Source organism: Vombatus ursinus, unplaced genomic scaffold (assembly GCF_900497805.2).
Source record: "Vombatus ursinus unplaced genomic scaffold, bare-nosed wombat genome assembly UNPS02014932.1, whole genome shotgun sequence".
Lineage (NCBI taxonomy): Eukaryota > Metazoa > Chordata > Mammalia > Diprotodontia > Vombatidae > Vombatus > Vombatus ursinus.
Window position 1 is genome coordinate 1,585,753 of NW_020954710.1, and position 14,602 is coordinate 1,600,354.

The 14,602-nt window shown below is 41.9% G+C and overlaps 1 protein-coding gene and 1 long non-coding RNA gene across 4 annotated transcripts in view; one reads left to right on the top strand and one right to left on the bottom strand.

The window, feature by feature from the left end:
* The window catches only part of LOC114029525 (tumor protein p73), a 208,105-nt gene that overhangs the window by 155,130 nt on the left and 38,373 nt on the right, over nucleotides 1-14,602 (bottom strand). The gene's annotated exons all lie outside the window — the stretch shown is intronic.
* Nucleotides 10,993-14,602, top strand: part of LOC114029526 — an 11,212-nt gene continuing 7,602 nt past the window's right edge. Inside the window, exons 1-2 of the long non-coding RNA XR_003567501.1 lie at nucleotides 10,993-11,282; nucleotides 11,586-11,666. This is a non-coding gene — a long non-coding RNA (uncharacterized LOC114029526). The remainder of the gene's footprint in view (nucleotides 11,283-11,585; nucleotides 11,667-14,602) is intronic.

Consider the following 14,602-nt stretch of genomic DNA (forward strand, 5'->3'; position numbering starts at 1 on the left):
AAAGAAAGAAAGAAAGAAAGAAAGAAAGAAAGAAAGAAAGAAAGAAAGAAAGAAGAAAAGAAGGAAGGAAGGAAAGAAGAGAGGTCACATCCGTAGTGCTTACTGTTAAATAATAATCTATTACAGTCATACAATTAGAGGTAGAAGGGACCTCAGAGGTCATCCAATCCAACCCTTTTCTTATATAGATGGAGAAACTGAGGCCTAGGGAAGATAAATGACTTACCTGATGTCACACTGTAAGCATCAAAGGTGGGTTTTGAATTCATGTCCTCTGAGTCCCAAACCAGTGGTCTTTCCACTGCACCCACAATCGTCCCTGATTTTTACAGATGTACTAAGGAGTGAGCAAGGCAACAGATTGGAAAGTAATACGAGCTAGTTCAATTCAATCCAATCCAACAAGTAATCAATCAGTAAACACTCATTAATTAAGCACTTACTATGTGCCAGGAACTGTACTAAGTACTAGAGAAAAGAAGGGAAGCAAAAACAGCCCCCGCTCTCCAGAAGCATTCAAGCACCTACTATGTGTTAGGCATTGGGAATACAAAGATAGAAATGAAAGTCCCTGCCTTCAAGAAGCTTATATTCCAAGGGGGAAGGGAATAATATGTCTACAGATAAATACAAAATAAGTGCAGAGAGTGGAGGCTAACGACAAGGAGGACTGGGAAAGAACAACTGTAGTGGGAGCATCTGTGCAAAGTCTTGATGTCAATGAGCATTTATTAAATACCTACTATATGCCAGGCATATACTAAGCATACAAAGAAAGACAAAACCCTCTTATAAAAAAATGAATGTTGAAAACTGTCCTTACATGAAATTGGAAAAAATAAAAACACTATTTACATTAAAAAAAGAAAAGGTAAAACCAGTCACTATTCCTTGAGAAGCTCACATTCTAATGGGGGGGAAGGAACCACAAGGAAATAATGACAAACAAATAAGCTATGTAAAGGATAAATTGGAAATGATCTCAGTGGGAAGGGAACTAGGGGTTCAAAAAGGCAGAGGAAATGAGGCAGAGCATTCCAGGTTTGGGGCTCAGGTGACTCAAAACAGAATGTTGCACATGGGGAATGTTAAGTCCGGAATGAGCTCCAATCCAGTCCAACTTTCAGAATCTGAGAGTTGGCAGGTACCTCTGAGACCTCGTAGCTCAACCCAGACCCGATCAAAACCCCCCTCTAGAGCATCCCCACCATTGGGCCATGGTGCAACCTCTGCAGGAAAACCTCTAAGCAAAGGGCGGTGCGAATGAGCTGGAGAGAGTAGAATTAGGCAATGTCACTTCAGGTGGGTACTCTGGGGCACTGGAGCCGAATACTTCTGACACTCGACTTCACACAGTCCCACATTCATCCCTTCTTTCTTTTTTTTGGTGAACAACAATTAATTAGAGGACTACTAGCTGCCGGTAGAGTTTGCACAACACAAGATTTAACTTTCTCAGCATGCGTACATGCCAAAGCTTCAGACAGCCCCCTCAGCAAGGCAACGAACCCATGCACACCCGCTCCTTAGCTTCCAGATCATGGGGCAGCCTGCCAAGTTCTAGCAAGAAGGCAGCGGGGCAGAAACCGCAGTATCGACTGTGATAGCTGTCTCCTATACAAAAGCGAACAATGCCTCGTTTCAGCCTACCACGTTCACTTTGTTTCCTTTGGAGAGTTTCACGTGACTCCACGTTCGCTTCTAGCAGCATCTGAGGACTTCTCTAAGTCTAAGCTAATCTGAACAGCTCTAAGCACGTGCATAACACACTCATGCACACACACACACACACACACACACACTCAGACTTGGGACATAAGAAAAAGTAGGCCCGACCTAGAAAAAGCTTGGCTGGGGAGGAGACAAGAAAACATTAGAATAAGAATGCAAAATGGTGCAAGTGGAGGGATGAACTCGGCATTATGGGAGCTGAATGGCAGCCTGAATCTTGGCTGTATCTGTCTACCCTGCTCAAGTCACTTAAACTTTTGGGCCCTCAGTTTCCTCATTTGTAAAGTGAGGAGGTCAGACCAGATGACTTCTGAGGTAACCTCCAGTTCTAGACCCAAAATCTTAAATCACTTTACCACATTGGGCCTTAGTTTCCTCATCTGTAAAATGAGGAGGTTGGACCAGATGACCTCTGAGGTCTCTTCTGGCTCTACAGCTATGATCATATGATGGATGTATGGGAGCTCCAGGCCTGAGTCCATAAACCTCTGGTCAGGCAGGTATGGACACTTCTTCCTCAGGGCCTGTGGATTTTCTCAAGAGATAAGTCACTTTTCCCATGTCAAAAGCTTTTCCTAACCTCTTGTCTCCTCCTAAGGTAGCTTGTCCAAGACTCTCCCAGTAGCTATACTCCAATCAACCCAGCAACCACTAAGCATTAATGTGTTAGGCTGACCATTGTCCATCCCTCCTATCTCTCCCAAGTATAGAGGGTCCATCCAAATACATGGCGGAATCCAGGCCATAGGCAACCTTCATCCATTTGCTCTTTCTTGTGTGGATGGACAGACCAAACTCCTTTGGGTAATTATGGTTCTTTTTCCAGAGTCTCTGCAATGTGCTGAGACTTGATGTAATCGACAAAATGTCATCAGCAAATCATAGTATATGGAGGACCACACCATCCATGGAAAATCCCTCCTCAATCAGGACCTTGCCCTGGATCACTTCCATCACAGTGGTGAATGCTATTTTTATTTTTAACTCTGACCTCACAGGAGCTGAGTGGGACCTTAGACCAGAGAAAGGAAAGTGGGCTGGGTTGCCTTAGGAAACTGAAAAGAACCTAGGCTTCTCAGAACAGCAAAGGCTCACCTTTTTGAAATAAATTTGTATCAGTGTTGCTGTAAGGTAGGAATACCTGAAATGATATTTTCTCCAAAGAATGGAAGATGAGCAGTATAGAGGTTAATGGAAAAAGCAAACAATGGCCAGAGGAAGGAGTGTGCTGGTAAATGTTTAACAACTGGGTATGGGATTGCATGTGTGACACACTTTTAAGTTTAATCTGAACTTTTAAGATTTTCTCCATCACTTTCTTAAGTCTAGACAATCAACTGAATACTAAATCAAGCCCTGATTTGTAGCATTTTCTGATTTCCAAGGTGTAAATGGTCTCAATGAAAATTTAACAAGCTGACTCCAAGCACATCCTTGCTTGTAGGTAGCGATGTGTAACCAATAAGGAATGTAGAGAAGAACAGGGGTAAAGGATGCTATCAAGGAGATACATGAAAGAAAGAGATGATGACTTGGTTATGTGGGGAGAGTGGGAGAGAAACAGAGAGACAGAGAAAGAAAGAGATAGAGACAGAGAGATAGATGGATAAATGGGGAGGAGGGAGGGATCAAAAGAGGGGGAGAAAGAATGAGGGAGTCAGAGACAGAGAGACAGAGAGAGAGATATAGATGGATATGTGGGAAGGGGAGAGAGAAGAGAGGCAGACAGAAAAATAAAGAGAGACAGAGAGAGAAGGGAGAAGGAGATAGATACCTAGGAAGAGAGAAACAGAATGAAGAGACAGAAAGAGAGAAAAGGAGGGAAGGAGGAAAGACAGAAATAGATGAAGAGAGACAGAGAATGGCAGATAGATGGATAGAGAGAGACATAGGGGGAGGGAGGGGGAGAGAGGAAGAAGGAGACAGAGACAGAGAGACAGAAAAAGAAAGGGAAAGAAACAGAGAAGGGAGAAAGAGAGGAGGAGAGGGAGATAGAGACAGAGACACAGAGAGATGGAGAAAGAGAGAAACAGAATGAAGAGATAGAAAAAGAGAGAAAAGGAGGGAGGACAGAGGAGAGACAGCCAGACACAGAATTCCTTACTCTGCCAATAACTGGCCCTGTGACCTTGGATGAGTCATTCCCCTTTTCTGTGCCTAACTTTACTAATCAGGAAAACAGGAGAGGCTGGACCAGATGGCCCTGTAAAGTTCAGCCAAGCTCCAGCCTTCTATATTCCATAATCTCAGGTCCTTTCCAACTCTACCGCCCTCTGTTCTCCGTTCTAAGGTCTCTCCTAGGCCTCATATTGTACTTTCCGAGGCCCTCCTGACTGACATTCTCTGTTCCAAAGTCTCCCCCAGCTCCTGCAGTGTCTGTTCTAAGGTGCCACTCGGCTCATCATTCTTTCCCCTCTGGTCCCCTCCAGCTCTGATTCTAAGATCCCATGATTCTCAGTTGCTACAGAACAAAACTCTTTCCCATACAACTTATTCAAATTTCTCTTCTTTCCCTGCAAGTGCTCAAAAATGCACATTCCTCCCGGAGGCCTAAGAAGACTCATGAAGCTGGGCTGATGGAACCAAAGGGCAACCTTCCCCCTCTCTGGATGACAAGAGCTGACGGATGCTCTCCAGCAGAGCTTTACTCTGGAGAAGAGGAACAATGAATCAGAACGGGGGACTCGCTCCTAAAAGGCCCTGAACATAACATCTGCAATCCTTTGCTGCCACCAGCAGGAACTTCTCCCTCACACCTGAGGACGCCAATTCTGAGCCCAGTACAGAATAAAGAGTCCTGGCCTTTACCTCGGGGACCAGGACTGAAGACCCCAGCTCTCATCCTGACTCCCTGAGAGATCCGGGGCAGGGCACAGAATGCTTAAATCTGGACAAGATCTCAGAGCTCGTCCAACTTTCAACTCCTCTCCAACATAACTAGCAACGTGGATACTTCCAGGGACAGGGAACTTACCAGTTGAGGAACTGATGCACAACATGTTTGAGTTTTGTGGTTCAACATGGAAAATGGGGCTGGATTGGGAGTCAGAGCACCTGGGTTCAGATCCTGCTTTCTATCAAAACCTGTGTGACCTTGTTCCCTCCTCTTCTGTAAAATGAGAGGACTGGACTCAGTGGCTCCCAAAATCCTTTCCAGCTTTAGAATAATAATAATAATCAATAATAATGATGATGGGGCAGCTAGGTTGCTCAGTGGATAGAGCTCCAGCCTTGGTGTCAGGAGGACCTGAGTTCAAATCCAACCTCAGACACTTGATACTTACTAGCTGACTGATCCTGGACAAATCACTTAACCCTGATTGCCTCACCAAAAAAGCAAAAAAAAAAAAAAAAATAATAATAATAATAGGTATCACTTATATAGATAACACCTACTATATCAGACTTTTTTGATGTGTGAATTAGTTTTCCTGATTTTAAAAAAGTCTTTGTTAACAAGGGATTCTGGGAAGGGGAGAGAGAAGAAAATAGGAGAAAAATTAGGTGATACCAAAAGAAAATATATCAATGAAAATCTATTTTAAATAAAACAAAAATAGTTAATACCATCCTCCCCCCCAAATAAAAGAAAAATAAAGAGATTAGACTGCATAACTTCAAAAGTCCTAGCTCTGAAACACCATGGTATTTCTAAAACTGTTAAATCTAAACAATTGAAAAAATATTTTCCAAATGAAATTGACATTTCTACCAGTTGAAGTCTTTGATAGCATTGGTTTGTATCAGAGGAATGACAAATACTTGTTGCCAAGTAAAGGCAGCCTGGTATGGTGAAAAGTGGTCTGATTCTGGAGTCAGAGGTCCTGGGTTCAGGTCTTCTCCATGAACTGTGTGACCCTGGGCCTCAGTTTCCCCCTCTGTAAATGAAGAGGTTCAACTACATGACCATCCAGCTTTGACCTGCTGATCCTACAATGACAAATAGCATGGTATAGGAGAAAAGGTAGTAGAAAAATCTAGAATCAGAGGCCTGGGATGTGGAGCCCAGCTATGCTAATTTGCAACCTTTGAAGACCAGGGCAATTTCCATCACCCCTGTGGCCCTCAGTCTCCTCATCTGTAAACCAAGACCATTGAACTGTTGTTATTCAGTCATGTCTGACTCTTCGTGACCCCATTTGAGGTTTCCTTGGCAAAGATGCTGGAGTGGTTTACCATTCCTTCTCTATACAAGGTAGGGCCACCCAGCCCTACCTTGTGTGAAGACACATTTGAACTCAGGTCTTCCCGACTTCAAGCCTGGCGCTCCGTGCACTACGGCGCGGCCTAGCTGCCATCGAGTCCTATAAAGTCCTTTTTAGTTCTTTGATCTCATACAGTGTATGGGGATTTATTCTGTTAAGTTTGGATTCAGTCAAAGGGCTGTACTTGAGGACCTAGAGGGCCACATGTGGCCTCGAGGTCACAGGTTCCCCACCGCTATCATACACCACTCGAACATTATATATAAATCTGTGACCTATACTTAAATCCCACCCCCATCCCTCATTTTCTCGGGGCACTTTACAGTCAAACTGTGAATTCCCAGAAGGCAGGGAATGAGTAATCTTTCTATCACTGTGACTGCTGCCTGGGTCCTCTCCAGCTGTTAGCACTGGTATACAGAAGTCACTCTCAGTCATACCACACTCCCTGGTCACCAGTGAAAGAAACTGGAGTTTCAGGAGTGGCGTATGTATTTCAGGAAAGAGAACCCTTATCACTTAGCATCACCAGATGCACACATCAAACAGATGTTACCAATAGATCATGAACCGGACTCAGAATCTGATGGGGAAGTTCCGTCTAGGCTGTTTGGGGGTTGTGTTCTCAACATCCTCAGCTGCTCTTGACAGCAAATACTCATTTCTTCAATAGGCTGCCCCATCTAGATATGTCGTAGTCGGGGCAAGGGGTATTCTTCTAAATATCATTATATTTGTGTACATTGACTGCCCCAATAGGATATAAACTCCCTAAGAGCAGACATTTTCTTGCTGTTGTTTTTGTATCTGCAACACTTAGCATAGTGCCTGGCACATATTAGGTACTTAATACTTGCTGACTGACGGATGAGTGGACCCATTCTTTTTCCAATGTGAATGATAAGGCTGATTTGTCACCCAGGTGACTTTGCAGTGTTGCAAATACATAAAGTTTCTTCTATCTCATTCTGTTCCAGTTTTGTTTTCTGTCTCTTTTAATATTTTGGTAAATTTTATTGATGTTTTTCAATTTTGACATCATGTTTCCAGAAATAACTCACCCTACTCCCACCTCTGAACCCTTCTTGTAAATAACACAAGCCGTTAAGCAAAACCAGCCAATTCGGTGACTGTCTCAGAGCACGCCTACTTTATGTACCAACAGACCATAACCTCTCCTCCAAGAGAAGGCTTTTCTCAGAGACCAAGAGTGAATTTTACAATTACTCAGAGTTCATATTCTTTTCTGTGTCCTTACCGCTAACATTTCCTCAGTCATATTTATTGTTCTCCTGATCGTACTTACTTCACTCAGCATTAGCTCATACGAGTCTATTCTTTTCTAAATTCCTTACATCCAACTGTAATGTAATATATATGGATATGCATGTGTGAATGTACACACACACACACACACACACACACGCCATGGTGCATTCAGCCATTTTCCAACCAATGGGGATCCATTTTGCTTCCAGTGAGAATGTAAGCTCCTTAAAGGCAGAGACCGCTTCTGCTTTTGATTTGCCCTCTCAGTGTCTAGCACTGTGCCTAACACATTGTTGGCATTTAATCTGACTTTGACCTCCTTAGGGAACATATGCCAAGATGTAGGATTGCTGTGTCAAAGGGTATGGACAGTTTAGTTGCCTTTCTCACAGAATTCCAAATTATTCCAATGAACTACTTTTAAATTCCAATGAACCACCTTTTAAAGAGAAAGCTTGACATCTGCGGAAAGCTTTAGAAGGAAAGTAATTTTCCATTTATCCTTTTTCTATGTAAATATATATATATTCACAACTTTAATGATTTATATATAATTACATATATAATTATATACATATACTTAGATACAAAATTACATGTTTGTATTATATATAAATTATATGTATATTTATACCCATATTTATGTAATATTACATATGTAATTATATACATAAATTCACATATATTATATTATAGATATAATATAATACATTATATTATATTACAATAATATAATATTATATATTATGTTTAAACTATTTATAAAATTACATATTATATGTATAATTGTACATATATGATTATATACATATATACTTACATATAATTAGATCTAGAGATAGATATAGATCATATATATAGATAGATACACATGGATATATAGATATAGTAGCACTGTTCTAAATGAAAGTGGGGCACCATGTAGTAGGGCAAGAGAACCAGTCTCAGAGCCAGGAAGACCTGAGTTCGATCTTGTCTCTGACACGTGCAGGCTGCGTGACCCTCTCTGGGTATGTTTCTTAACCTCTCAGTGTTCTAGGTAAATATCCATGAGTATCTATGGGACCAAGGAAACTACCAGCCTGTTTTGGTGGAGGGAGTTTGTTCACCTGGTAGGTCGTTAAGTTAGTGAAATCACAGGTCCAGTCTGTATCCCTATTTTTAAAAAAATTACTGACATTCAGAACTTACTGCACAGTAGTGTTTAAATGGGAAGAAGGGGAGAGAAACCCCAACAAAATTCCAGAATTTTCCAGAGAAACCCCAACAAAAATCCGCAATTCACAAAGAAACTGCAGGAAAATGGAGCCCCCCCCATAGGCCTCAGTTTCTTCATTTGTAAAATGGGGTTGATGAGAATGCTTATAGGACATACTGCATTTTATTATGTTCATGAAATGGAATGTTTTATTACACACTAAGAATCAACAAATAAGAGGAATTTGGAGAAAAATAGGAAGATTTGTGTGAATTGATGAAGAATGAAATAAGCAGAACCCAGAGAATGCTGAATATGAAAATTATAGTGATGTAAACAAGAAGGGAAAAAAAACCACTACAAGGCAGCTAATCTACATTAAATGCAATGACCAATCTTGACCCCAGAGAATAGATCCCGAAACAAACTTTCCCACTCTTGGTAAGGATATGAGGGGTTGTCTATGGGTGCAGACAATGTTGCAAATACAGACTCAGTTGGTTTTGCTGAATTGTTTGTTTTTTAATTATTAAAAAAAAACAATAGCTTCTGCCTTGGAGTGGGGGAGCTATATTTAGAAATGATTATGGTATAAACACCAAAAGTCATCAATAAAATTTTAAAGATCAAATAAGCCAGTCAGACTAGATGATCTCTAAGGTTCCAAATCTTATTCTAGCACCAAATTCCTGATTCAGATGGTTCCCAGTACCCGTCTGCTTGTAGGAATTAGATGATGACATTCCCCACCCCCACCACACGCCTACTCAGGCAAACTTTCTAAAGGACCTACAACGTACTAGTAGGTAATTTCATCTCTCTGAGCCTCAGTTTCTGTAAGATGGGAAGATTAGGAAAAAAGATGGCTTTTCACTAGACATACAGTCATAAGACTTAGGGTTGAATACTATGGCTCTGTTGCTGGCTACCTGTGTGGCCTTGACCAAATCAATTCGTCCTTGCTGGGTCTCAGTTTCCTCACATGTAAAATGAAGAGACTGAACTAGATGACCCTGAAGGTCCTTTCTGGCTCTCAATGCTATCATTTTATGACTTACTTAGGGCACCTACCTAGCTAAGTGTCAGGTATAAGACAAGAGCTCACCTGACTTCTAGTGGGCAGCATGAAAGAACTGGGTTTGGGAACCAGTGAGCTATTATGCCACATAACAAAACGAAAAAATAAAATAAAATAAGAAAGATGGCTCCTAAGGTCTTTTTTGAATTCTAAATCCATGGAAATCGATGGCTATCAGTCTCGTCTTTTAGGAATGACAGAAGAGTCATCGATTTTCAGATCCCCTTTGCCCGCTCCTGCTCTTCAGGCCTCTTTCCTCACATCTAACCAAAGCAGTTTTCAACTTTTTCAGAGCACTATTTTGGGGGGCAGCAAATGACCTAGCACCCCTCCCATGCCCACCTTACATTCTTCCCTTACAAATTAATTCATAAATCTCATAATACTTTTTCCTGGCTAAATAATTATTCTGGCTATAATTTTTTAAGTTTAATACTAGACCTTGAACAGCAAAGAAACTAGCAGAATTAGTCTATTATTTTGTGACGAACAACGTAGGAGCAGCCCGTGGGCCAAACTTGGAGTATCCCCTTAGCATGTATTTTTAAGAGCCCCTACTTCTTGGCTTTGAGGTCAGAGCCGATGGACAATTATAAATCTAACCCTTTAAAATTTAAATTCCTACCTGTGGGATGCCCTGAAGACCACCCTCCCTGAGTTCATGATGTCAGATGGGCAGCAGGCTTGGGAGAGCTGAAAGGTCAGAGCCACTCCTTAAAATGGCGGGCCCCTCCCTAATTTGGCGGGCCTTGGTCTCCTTCCAGTCTCAGCCTTCCCTCCACCCACCCCCACCCCCACAACTTGCCCTTAAACCTGCCCCACAAACATTTCTCCAGCTCTGTCTCCTGTTGAAAATAAAGAGATTCAGCTTTGTGTGGGGGCAGTGAGCAGGCTGGTGACAAGTGGCCTTCCAGAGCCTCAGAAAGCAGCCATCTTCACTTCTGCTACTTGCATTTTGGGGATACGTGGCTAAACTTGGGAGCTTTCCTGCTTCCTGATGTTGGATGGGGTCCAGGGATGGGGATAGAGACTTTATCTTCTCTCTACCCCTTGACTTTCCTAAGTAATCTTCACGTGGTTTAGGGTGAAAAAGATACTATAACTATAGACTTCCTGCTGGAAAGTCAGTCCTGAAGACGACAGATGAAGAGCGAGGGCCCGGCTACCAGAACCAAACTACTGTGTGAAAACAGTTATTCAAATTCCTCTCACCACCACCACTGCTGCCACCACCAACTGTCTCCTGACCCATTCTGGGGAAACCAAAGGCAGAGGGGTAAAAAATAAAATTAGCCACCCTCTCCCTCCTCCGGATTGAGCACGATATGAAAACTAAAACCAGCTGAGGCTGCCCAGAAGAACTGCTCATATGCTGCTCCCTAAACTGGATCTCAACTCATAGGAAGAGTTGGGGAGCGGTCAGGGGTGGGGAAAGAAGAAAAGGAATGTTACCAGGAGAGTCCCCAAGGAATTCCCCAGAGCCCAGCCCAGCCCCATCCTTAAAGGGCCTTCTGCCCTGTCCAGGGTAATGGCACAGCGAGAAATCCCCAGGCAAGGAGTGCATCACCTCATCTCCATGGTCTCAAGGCCGAGGGTTCAAGCCAACCAGGTCACCAACAGAAGATTGAACACCCACTCTAGGCAGGCGGGTGGCAAAACTTCAGCTCCCAACAGTTGCACTCTCTGTTTTCAGAATGAAGATGATCTATGAAACGTGACCCAGCTCTTTCTGGTAGTACCCTCCCCTCGGCAGGGCCCTTTTGCTGGAAGAGTCAGGGCTGGAGCTTGACACTCAACAAAGGTCAGAGGATCATAGACCCCGAGCCAGAAGGGACCTCAGAGATCACCTCAGGTTCACAGGCTCCTAGGAAGACTGATGTAGAGCTATAGGAGACCATACTGCAATCAAATGGTGTTGCATTTTTATATTTTAACCAATGGGTTCAAAATTCACTGAAATTCTTAATTTGGGAAAATTTTTAACAGAGAAACTGTCAGTTCATATTTTAAAATATGCACATGTGAACATTTTTACATGTGATATTTAAATAACTTATTTTGCCAACAAAAACTCAATTTTCCTTTTTTGGGGGGCAATTTTTAGGATTCTGAACTTAAACGTCAAAAAAAGAGAGCAACTCTTCACATCCAGAAAAAGAACTATGGAGTCTGAGTGCAGATCAAAGTATGTTATTTGCTCTCTCTCTTTTTTGTTTTTGTTTCATCTTTGTTGTGGTTTCTCCCCTTGGATCTAGTTCTTCTTTACAACATGACTAATGTGATAATAGGTTTAAGATGAATGTATATGTAGAGCCTATATCAGATTGCATGCCGTCTTGGGGTGGGGGGAGGGGAGAGATGGGGAGAAAATTTGAAACTCAAAATCTTATGGAAGTGAATGTTGAAAACTAAAAATTAGTTAATTAATTAATTGATAATGAAAAAGAGAGCATTTCCCCATGATCAGCAGAACATAAAAGCAGATTCTATATGAAACTACAGATCTGTTTGCTTTTTTTCAAAAGGACATAATGAATTCTACATTAGTTTCTAAACTATCCTGTGAATTTGTGCTTCTTTCTGACCTTCTTCCTGCTCTTTTCTGTGCAAACCATCCTTTTATTTCCTTTTCTGCATCTCTCTTGTCAGTCTCTCCCTCTCCCTCCACATTCCCTCCCCCCACCCAAAAAACAACTAAAAGCCAAAAGAAATAATGAAAAAAAAACCCTGGAGCTTTTCCTTTGGAGATTGCTCCTTTCAGGAGGTGATTGGTGGCTACTTTCTATCTTTGCTTCTGCCCTTTCGTACTAATAAATATGAGTTTTTCATTTATGATTTCTTTTTTATTTGTTTCATTTTAAATCATGGTTTTTAGCGAGTACAATGATTATTAAATTCTCTCTCCTTGACCTGTTTTCCTGGTTGGTCAGTTTTTGCTATCAGATTAATAATTCCACACAATTAACCCTGTAAGTCAAGGGTTACACAGGTACCTTACATCATTTTTCAATGTTTGGGGTTTTGTTTTCATCCCTCTTAACGTGTCATGGAGGCATTAGTCTATTTGAATTTTCAGGAGCAATCATTTCTTGGGTAGGGTTTACCATTCTCTCATCTATGCTGCTTATTCTCCTTCCAATTCTTTCTTCCAGAGTTTTGGTTTCATGATTTATCTCCCTACTTCTTAGGTAAGTTGTAGTGGGGATTCCTTTGGGGTGTGTATTGGATTAGAACAGCCCCTGAGGTCCCTTCCAAAACGTAGCTCCTATGGTTCTGTGATGACTGTTATTACCTTGGAAAGTAGCTGAGGAAGGCTTCATAGTAGGAGAGAGAAGAGTAGCAATTCTACCACTCTCTATATTGCCTGCCTGTGGTTACATTATCGGAATTATCTTCAATCTACCAATTCCCTACTGGAATCTTTTCAAAGCATTTCACCTCTTTTTCAAGGGTTACTTTAAGATTAGATAATCCTCACTGTACCTCAAGCAAGACACCCCATCTCCCAACCCTGTATTTTCACTGGCTGTCCCCCATGCCTAGAATGCTTCCCTCCCTCTGTATCTCCTGACATCTTTCTTTCCTTCTTTTTTTTGTGAGGCAGTTGGGGTTAAGTGACTTGCCCAGAGTCACCCAGCTACACCTGGCTTCTTTCAAGTCTCAGCTAAAATCCACCCTTCTACAGGAAGCCTTTTTCCAATCCCTCTTATTGGTCCTTAACTCTTCTGTCAATTACCCCCAATTTGTCCTTTCTATATCTTGTTTACATATAGATATTAGATTGTAAGCTCCTTGAGGGCAAGAACTGGTTTTTCCTTTCTTTGTATCCCCAGAGCTTAGCACAGTGCCTGACACATAGTAGGTGCTTTATAAGTGTTTGTTGCCTTGAATATAATCCATAAATTCACCTAACCAGACACACAACAAAGAAGACACACTGTTAAGAAAATTCTGTACTCTGCATTTTAAGCATAAGCCTCCCAGACACGCAACCTAAAAAGATCCTTTGGATGTGATTCTAATACCATACAATATGCTGAAGGCAAACAAATGAAAGAAGATGTGACCTTCAACCCCTGCACAGTTTGGCACTCCCACTCTTTCCTCAGGATACCTTGAATACCGAGATGTATGGATTATGTAAGAGCATCAGTCAATTTGTTTATTAAATACACATAAAGCTTAAATCTTTTTTAAAGTTTTTAATAGAAATATAAATTTAAATATTTTCTTCCTGCACCTCCAAGGATTATCTTTGCCAATTCCTGGGGTTTGCACATTCCACCCCTTTGGAGACTACCGTTCTACACCACCACCATCAACAAAAACTACAGTAACAACAGCCAGCATTTATAGAGTGTTTTAAGGTTGATAAAACACTTTATAAATACTTTCTCTTCTGGTCCTCAGTAATCCTCAGGGCAGAGGTGGATAGATTTCCAGGGTCACACAGCTAGGAAGTGTTTGAACTTAGGTCTTCCTGACTCCAGGTGAAGGACTCCATCCTCCATGCCGGCTAGTGGCCTACAAAGGCCATATATGACTTGACTTCTAAACCTGTCTACCACACCATAAGGGAAAATGTCCCAGAAATCCCTGTCACAGAAGTACAGAATTGGGAGGAGAAGGTGGCAAGGGGCCTCAGTGACCCTCTAGTCCTAAACATAGCTCCTTAACTACAATGTCCCTGAGAAGAGATCATCAAGCCTTCGACTTCCAGTGAGGGGATGGACGCCATCTTGAGGGAAGCCCATTCCGCCTCATGATAGCTGTAATTGTTAGGAGATTTTTCATCACATGGAGTCAAAATCTGCCTCTCTTCAAGTTTTATCCATTGCTCTTTCTACAGTTCTGACCACTGGGGCCAAGCTGATCAAATATTCCATATGACCTGTAGGCTCTAACAGATGAATTTTTGCCTTGTTTTTCCTGGAACTGAGACACTGCACCATTTCCCGGCTACCTTTAACACCATGCTGCCATGTGGACCTCTCCCCCTTTCCAGCTAGTCTTCCCCTTCTCTTCCCCCTTCACTGTCTTGCTTTCTTCTGTTTGTATCTCCAATGCTTAGCATGGTGTCTGGCACATAGGTAGGGCTTAATAAATGCTCATCCATCCATC